This window comes from Lissotriton vulgaris, chromosome 9 (genome assembly GCF_964263255.1).
Source record: "Lissotriton vulgaris chromosome 9, aLisVul1.2, whole genome shotgun sequence".
NCBI classification, from domain to species: Eukaryota; Metazoa; Chordata; class Amphibia; order Caudata; family Salamandridae; genus Lissotriton; species Lissotriton vulgaris.
The window spans coordinates 742,905,806-742,914,249 of NC_141697.1; the positions used below are offsets into that span (position 1 = coordinate 742,905,806).

The window sequence follows — 8,444 nt, forward strand, 5'->3', positions numbered from 1 at the left end:
CAGTGCATGATAACACTTTGGTGTTAGGCTTTAGTTTTTCACCCTAGTTGGGGAAGCCAGGGCTGTGTATCTCTAGACACGTGTTCCAGGATAGTTGTCCTTCTTCAGTAGAGAGCAGCACATTCTGTTTGGGGATGCTGGTAATGGTGCCCAAAGTCTTCTCAGGTCCTTGTACCACTCGATCGGAGCAGGTGCATCAACCAGAGCTCGTCAGCTCAGTAGCTCATATTTTAATTATAGTTTTACATTATTTACATGGATATATAAACATATACAAACATATATATGTAGACTTATATCAGCACTATATATAAATATATTACAATATTAAATATTATTTAAATAGCTCCCCAGCTTCTCCAGGAAAAAAGCCCTTACTGGGCTCCAAGTCAGAGCTAAAGTGCGTCCCAGGAGAGGGCCCTCATTGACTGAGACCATGTGCTGAGCCGCTGTGTCTCAGAGTGCCCAGGACAGACCTCTCCAGGTTTGAGCTGGGCTCTCCTTCTTCATTGGACTGGATAGCCCTGACCGGCCGGGGTTAGAGCACTGGCAAACTCTGTTAGAGGGCCCTAGGAATTGGTTCCATCTGCTGAGCCACCAAGTCTCAGGTTGCTGTTGACTGACTTTTGCAGGCTAGGAGAGGGCTTGTTTTATTTGCCGGATGAAAAGCTCAAGCAGGGCTCAGGGATGGGCTTTGTGGGCACACCAGTGCCTGACTAGGTCATCCAAGTCTTCAATTTAAGCAGAACTGCAATCTAGAAGGGACAGAGCAACCAGATGTATGTGCTCTAGGTGAGCCATTTGGAGGAGCACCCCATAAGAATTAGCAGTGCAACCAGATGGCTAGGCTACCCCAGATATCTGGACGAGGGGTCACTTGAAGATTCATGCCGAGTCACAACTGCTCAAATGGCCCCCTCTGTCATCTGGTGTGCACAGATTAGAAGAATGGTTAGTAGTCATTCTCCATATTGGTAGGACAAGGGTGCAGGTAACCTGCTGTCAATCTGGTTGCTCTGTTCAGGCAGTGCAATGTTTCTGGAATCACCATCCAAGCAACTAGATGGCAATTCTCTTTGTTTGGTGGGGTCAAATACTCTGCCAGGCCCCATGCATGTGTTCCAGTGGGCCAGATGGACCATGGAGTCAATATGCTTGTTTCTTGCATTGCAGATTACCCAATATAGACTTCCACTGGCCTGAAGAGGGCACCCTGCTTTGCTGAGGTAAAAAGCCATGACCAGGCTACGTGTCATAGCTCTGGCAGGCTGGGGAAAATGCACCTGGCAACTTGGGTCCATGCATGAAGCTGCTGTGTGTCAGAATGCCCAGGGCAAGGTTCTACATGCCAGAGGTGTTTCCCTGCTCTGCTGGAGTAAAAAGCTCTGAATGGGGACTAGGTGAGGCCATTATAGGGGACCCCGTGCCTGACAGGGCCCCAGGCCAAGCCCAGAGTCTGAGCCACAACCTGCAGATTTTTTATGCACCCCTCCAAATTAATCTGAAATGCCCCCGTCATCTGGTGTCCACAGATTATAAGTTTGTCTAGTAGCCTTCCTCCATAATAGTAAGATCAATGTACTTGGTCCCTAGCTGCCTTCCACTCCTGCCTCATAAGCATGTGAAAAAGAGAGGCTTCCCAAAGAACAGGTGGAGTTTCTGAAGAAAGACATCCCCGGCTGAGCAGCTTGAATTAAAATGGTCTAGCTAGCACTGTACTATAATTAATTGGGCATACTTAGCCCATTTTGGGATGGATAGCCTCAGCTGTTGTGTCAAGAACAGAGCTTTCAACCTGCCTGGGACCATCTGACTTCAGAGGGTGACTATTTGGGAGGCCCATTTCTAAAGAGGTCCTCCTCAACAAGCGGATCAAAATTAAGCTGCCTTGTATGTTGCCCCCTGGTGGTCTGACTAGAGTTTATGGATTGTTTTGTGGTTATACACCTGGCATAATTTACCATTCCATTGCCCATTCTCTAACCAATGCATTTCTGCAGCAACTCAGAATGATTGTTTCCTGGGGTGTCCTTGCCTTATTCAGGTTGCAGCTAGGCCCTGCCTCTCCATTCCATCGTCACAGAGTAGAGAGGGACGCAGGTGCCAGTGGGATCACCCTGTCCAAACAGTGTCTGTAGTTGTCAGGGCCTTTTTACCCATGTATGCTCCTAAGGGGGGAAATGGTCACTCTAGGACTGGTGTGCAACTCCTACTCTTGCCGGTACAGCTTCCTGATTGACCTTGTGGGTAGCATATGCTTGTCTAAAATATTACGATAAGCTAAGCATGTGTAAGGACACACAGCTAGTACAGTGAAATTGCAAATGGCTCATTAAATCAGTTATGGTTCCTTCAACTTTGCTAATTCTAGAGCTAAAAATACCAACAAACTCTGACCTCCCAGGATGCATGTATTTATCAAATTATGACCAATCTAGTTTTGTCTGGCTGCTTTAGTGTCGCTAAAAATTCTTGTGCTGATCACATTATCCCATGATAGCAGGGATTCATTTGGATGTCTACCCTATCAATTGTTTATAGTAATTTCTGTGCCTACCATGGTGACTACAGGTAGCTTGGAATCAGGGTTCAATTCTAAAGAGACAGCCTAGGAACCGAGTACCACATCCAAGGAAGGTACCAAATGCATTCCCAGCTTAAGGATGTAGTGATGAAAAATAACAGTGCAGGCATCTTTCGCAGCCCTGTACCTGTAATTGGAATGACTACACTGTAAGCATTTAATGAGGGCCCATGGGAAGGCAAGCGTGGTGCCAGCAGCCACTGTAATTCTAGCTCCAATCACGTATATTAAAGCTGTTCTTTTAAAAAGCTCAGAGTTGGATCTTGCTATTGTTGACTTTCAATCAGGTGGCGTTATTCCCATGACCCGCCAAGCAGCTTCTGGGAAACCAGAGTCTTTGGGTTCCAAGGGAAGTAAAATTGCAAAGCTTAAACTTGAAAGTATTGATGGAGGGGTACCATTAGGAGTGGAACTTGTCACTTAATTTGACTCAACACAAGAAATCCCACCTACCCCTGGAATGGATTGACAATTGCATAGCTCTTTCATGAGTACATAGGTAGTGGTGCATGGCCATTCTTAGTTGGTGAAGTGACTTCTCTGGTTAATTCAGATAAAGAGAAAGACTCCATGCTAACCAGTTACATGACCTCCAATGGACTGCGAGCAGCTTCTTAAAGGGACAAGTGGCATTCAGGCACACAATATTGAGTAATAATTAGTTTGTGATGCCCTTAGATGTCAGCTGCATCCACTTCACAATCAATAGATCAGAATGTGTCTACTCATCGCAACAGTTGCGGTTAACCTGCGGAACCTACCTTGTGATAGGGATTGGGGATCACAATTATTTCCCATTAACAAAGAATTCCAATTAAGTGTGGGTCATAAGTTTGCGTTGTTGAAGTCCCTGCCCCATGTGCGAGCTGCCTGTCATTACTACCGATTGGATGGCTTAGTGAGGTACTTGGATTAGCTTCAACAGGGGCTGGAAATGGCCATGGTGGGGGGCTGAGAAGATGATCAAACTACACTACTTAGTAGAAGTAAATTTGTAACAAGGTTTCCATAGGGGAACCTGCGAAAGGATCATTAACAGCGGAGCAGCTAGAGTGTGGATGGCATCAGAGTGAACCTCAGGGCTGCCTTCCAGATAGAACCCAGGCACAGGGCTCTGTACCTCTCCTTGTGTGCTGGCCACTTGGCTAGAGCTCCTCTCACTATCAAGGAGGACCTCAAGAAACCCAGAAGGACCAGGAACAGGGCTCCTGGCAGCGATGCCTGGGAGCGGCCAGATGATACTGAAAGCCTTCCCCAGATAAAACCCATGCACACCCTTTTCAATTCCAGGGAACCAAATTGAAGTACCTCCATGGGCAGGGCCTAAAAGAGAGAGATCTTGCCACTTGGACCCTCTCATGCCTGATCCCAGGTCCGCCCAGGCTTTGAGCGATCAAGGAGTGGCTTGCCCTATGCGTCAGAGTGGCCTGGATTGGAACCAGTTGTGGCCATAAGTGAACTAAATGGCTCCTCTTGGTAGAGAAACCATGCCTCTTGGAGATACTCTGGGTGCTAACCTTAGTGCTCACATGTGGCTGTCACTTCGAGGGGCAAAAATGGAGATGGCCCTGGCCGCTTGTGCGCACCCCAGTGGTGGTTGTGTCAGTAGATCAAAAACAAGGGATAACCTGCTTCTCTACTGGCGGAAATTGCAATTTCCCCATACCACAAACAGGACATGAAGGTTCAACCTTCACCATATTATAGTTAGTTACACAATACTTGTGTAGTGCAATGCAGCAAAATAATATATTAGGGGGCAGGTGAGACGTTTTCACATGGACTTGACCAACTGGCATTTTCTGCATACATTTATGTGATTTGAGAAGTGAAATGTTTTGGGGCTGTCAGGTTTTGTTGCTCGGCAGATACACAACATCCTTCGTTTTCATTCTTGCACCCCTTCTGCAGCTTTTTTCTTAGCGTTTTCCACTGAGTGTTATGGTTTGGAGAGTATTAAACCACAGAGCCCAGATTTGGAGAAGTGATTCAAAAAGGTGAAAAGAGTGCCTTGAAGTCCATGTAATGTGCTCTTTGTAGGTGAAACGCATTCATTAATGCCGGTATTCTTTGCTTTCTGTGGTGCAAAGTCGAACCCAAAGAGCTTTAATGTACTGCCTGTACAGGAATACCACTGCTGAAGTTGCATTATATTTTTATCCCAGAAGGAACCTGTGCAACAGGTGCCGCCTCAATGGCTGTCTTTTTCGTGGTGGGATGGGTGGGTTTTTGTTAATTTCCGATAGATTTGATATCTGTTTGCTTCACGAGCCTGCTGAATGGTTGGTAGCAGGGGTTGAGGATTTAGGGTTTTGTCCGGAAAACTTCTGCAGGAACAAGTTGTTACTACACAACGGAATCACTCCAATTCGATTGATTTCTCAAGGATGGGAGGGTAAGACTCGTATACAGGCTGCTCCAATCCTATGCCAGCTGCATTTTACTTTGATTTCTACAGCAGGTGGCCATACCTCCAGGGCTACCTTCGATAGAGTGCCAGTCTATTTTATGCCCATCTTCGCTTTGTCTTTGGGACGGTGCCAGCAGATGCAGATTTTCGACAGCAACTCAGGAACAAGGCACATCCTCCCTGCCTTGCAGTGTCCGACTGCTCCAAATCTGCATTATATATACAGGTAAACTGTGTCAGCAGAACTGAAAAAGGCAGAGGGATGTAAAAGCCCAGTCACCTCCAGTGACAGTGCGAAAGTGATCCCAAACGTTCTGTTCATCTCTTTGCTCAGTTGCCAGTACCTGCTGCCTGCAACTACCCGAAAATGTATACCCTGGCCTCAAACAGGGCTCCGTGCAGTTTTTTTCAGTTCATATCACACTTAACTAGGGTTCTTGAAATATTAATTCACTCCAGATCGCACATAAATAACCAAGGTTCCTTTCGCTTGGTTCGGTCCATATCTCACTTCACTAGTGTTCTTAGCGGTCTGTTCAGTCCATGTCTCACTTAACTAAGGTTCCTTGCATGCTGTTTAGTCCATGTCTCACTTAGCTGAGTTTCCTCAATCCATGTAGCAGGTACCGTCGGTTCCAATAAAATTGTTCACTCTATATTCCCCTACACAATCAATCACAGTAAAAGCAGCATGCATAAACATGCCGTGAATTACCTTGCACGCGGGGTTAATAGCAGAGTTCCAGCCCCCTACCTCTTGTAACCAGGAAAACAACATCCGCTTAGCAATCAATTAAGGGCCTGTGAATCAGCTGGACCAGTCCAGAGGTGTAATTAATGGTCTAAGCTGGACACATTCCAAGTTCGGGCAGGACAAGTTACTCCATCTTCATCACGGTAATAACTTGGTTACGTGTGCAGAAATGTCATTTAATACATTTAATTACTCCGAAATTTTATTTTAATGATGCATTCAATCACTAATTTCTGCGTAAGCAGGATTTTGCGCTTGTACTCTGGTTGCATCAATCTTAGAGGATTGTACTACCTCTAACACTCATTTGGAGGTCGAAGGCCTTCTGAGAATATTTTTGTGATGCTGCCTTTGAATCAACAAACGGTTGTATTATATAGTGAGCCTGGCTATCTATATTGGTAAAGGAATGTGTTTTAGAAAACACATTAATGAAAAACTATAGCAACAAGTACATTTTTTATTTACCTTCATACGTGAAGTGATTGAAATGTGTCTATAAGGGTATTTCCCTTTGTCTTATTGAAAGAATACCTCCTCCCACTTTGTGATTAATGCCCACTTGGTCAGTACATTAAGCTTTAGTGCAAAGAAATAGTGCATAAAGCTCTAAAACCCTTTGAGAATCTTTCAAGCACTGGCTTGCACACTTACATTTGTGCCAACCACCTTAATTTCCTTTCTGGCCACTGTTTCCTGTTGAGCGCTGCTGAGCAATTGTTCGTGGGAGCCGCGTCATTGTGTGGTCCGAGGGCTGGAGGCGAATAGAGAGCAGAGAGCGGAGAGCAGCGCCTAGAGTGTGCCGTGTGCTGCCGTGCCGTGCCATGGTGCTGACCAGCCGGTTGTTTCGAGAAGCCGGTCCAAGCTCCGTTTACGAGCCGCGCACCACACGAACACACCTGAAGAGGTAGGAGTGTAGCGTTTGGGGGGAGTCGTGAGTCACGAGCCGTGAGGCTCTTGCGTCCACCTGCATCCACCTGCATCCTGGGACGCGAAATAAGTAAAAATCACCACCCTCGCCATTCAGTCTGTGCCAAAACCAAGCTGCAGGCCCATGACTGTTTCACCGCCACCGCCGCCGCCCTGAAGCAACCCCCTCTGCTCTTTCTGTTCATTTTGGCTGCTGGTGGCTGCCGGTGGAGAGGAGAAGAGCGGCAATGAGGCGAGGTGTGCGAGTTCGTGGGGATTGAGTTAGAGTTTGAGAAAACCTCCCTGTGTGGGCAGGATCCTGTGGCCTGAGACCTGTGACCGGCGATTGGTGGCCAGTAGCAGCTGGCTGAAGCTGCAGCCGAAGCGAGGGTAGAGTTCCAGTAGGAGTCTAGTGTGCCTTCCTACAGCCTTCCTACAGCTACCGTTCCTCATATACCCTGTCCACCTGAGATGTGATCCGGCAGGGTGAGGACAACGGCTCCCCTAAGAAAAAAGAAAAGTAGAGGGAAAAATGCGAGGTTAATTTTGGACCCTGAGCAGTCACCTAATCTGCTGCTGAGCGACACTGACACCATGACTGAAAGCACGTCTCAAGCCACCAGGAAGTGTCCTGACATGACGGCCTGCAAACTTTTTGGCAATCAGTAAAAGATAACAACAAAATTTAATTATCTAAAGGACGTCGGGTCAGCGGTCTTCTCTAGCAACAAGAATATCACGGGTCTCCCAATCCCCCTAAGTCCACTGGTGACTACCATTAAGGGCAGTGCCCATGTAGCAAACGGGGCGCCATGGACCCCTCAATGCAGTCACACGTCAGGCACCATTACTACTAAACCGCCTATGGGAGATCGAACCGTGGCCAGGGTGTGCCCAGCAAGGAAGTCCCCCTCAACACAGAAAGCGCGTCCGCACAACTCTGCACCATCCGGAGTCGCCAAATCCAGTGTTGCACTCAATACACTGGAACTCCATATAGAACCAGCTGAAGAAAAAACTAGCAATCTGGAAAACTTCAACCAAATGCTTCTTGAAGCCAGCTTCAGCATGCATCCTGTGTAGTCAAAATGGCGAATCTGCGACCTACTCCATCAAGGGCAGCGTCACCGCCTTGACGACGGAAGGAGCAGGCACCTCCTTTGGGGGGGGGGGGACTGACCAACAGGACTAACACCGAGTGAGTAAACATGAGCCTGTGCCTACTGAAATCACAATAGACACAGAGGATGCAGAGGGAGGCATGAAAGAGCTTTCCTATTTCGAGTCGACGGAATGGGCAAAAATGTTGCACTCATGGGAACACAATCCCTGGACATCCTCAGCCACCAGTAACACCAAGGCAGGACAAAAGCGAGGTCCCCTCACAAGAAAAGGCATGGGCTACCGCCCTCGACATTCTCCAAAAGTCAGCAGACGCAATGACTTATCAGGCGAATAAAATGGACATTCAAATCAGCCTTCTAAACACACTTGCCGTGTACGTAGTCAAAATCGACGACAGGATTTCAAACCTAAATAGCCTGATCAGACAGGCCCAGGAAGCTGTAGACCGCCCGCAGCAAGGATGTGACTGTAAACCTATAGTGGTGAAACTCCGTTCACTCCCAGGTATAATGGAAAAGCTTGTGGTAGACCTAAAAGAAATAGTAAAACCTAAAATCATCCCTGGAAATGGCAGTGACACTGACTCAGGAGATTCAAACGAAGACCCTCAAGCAAAAACAGTTTCTAACTCAAGGTCAAGAGGGGAAGAAGGTGCCAACTCC

At 47.1% G+C, this 8,444-nt stretch overlaps 1 pseudogene; it reads left to right on the forward strand.

Moving 5' to 3' along the window:
• The first annotated feature begins 2,228 nt into the window (after positions 1-2,228).
• LOC147692207 (18S ribosomal RNA) lies at positions 2,229-3,619 on the forward strand (annotated as a pseudogene).
• The last annotated feature ends 4,825 nt before the right edge of the window (positions 3,620-8,444 follow it).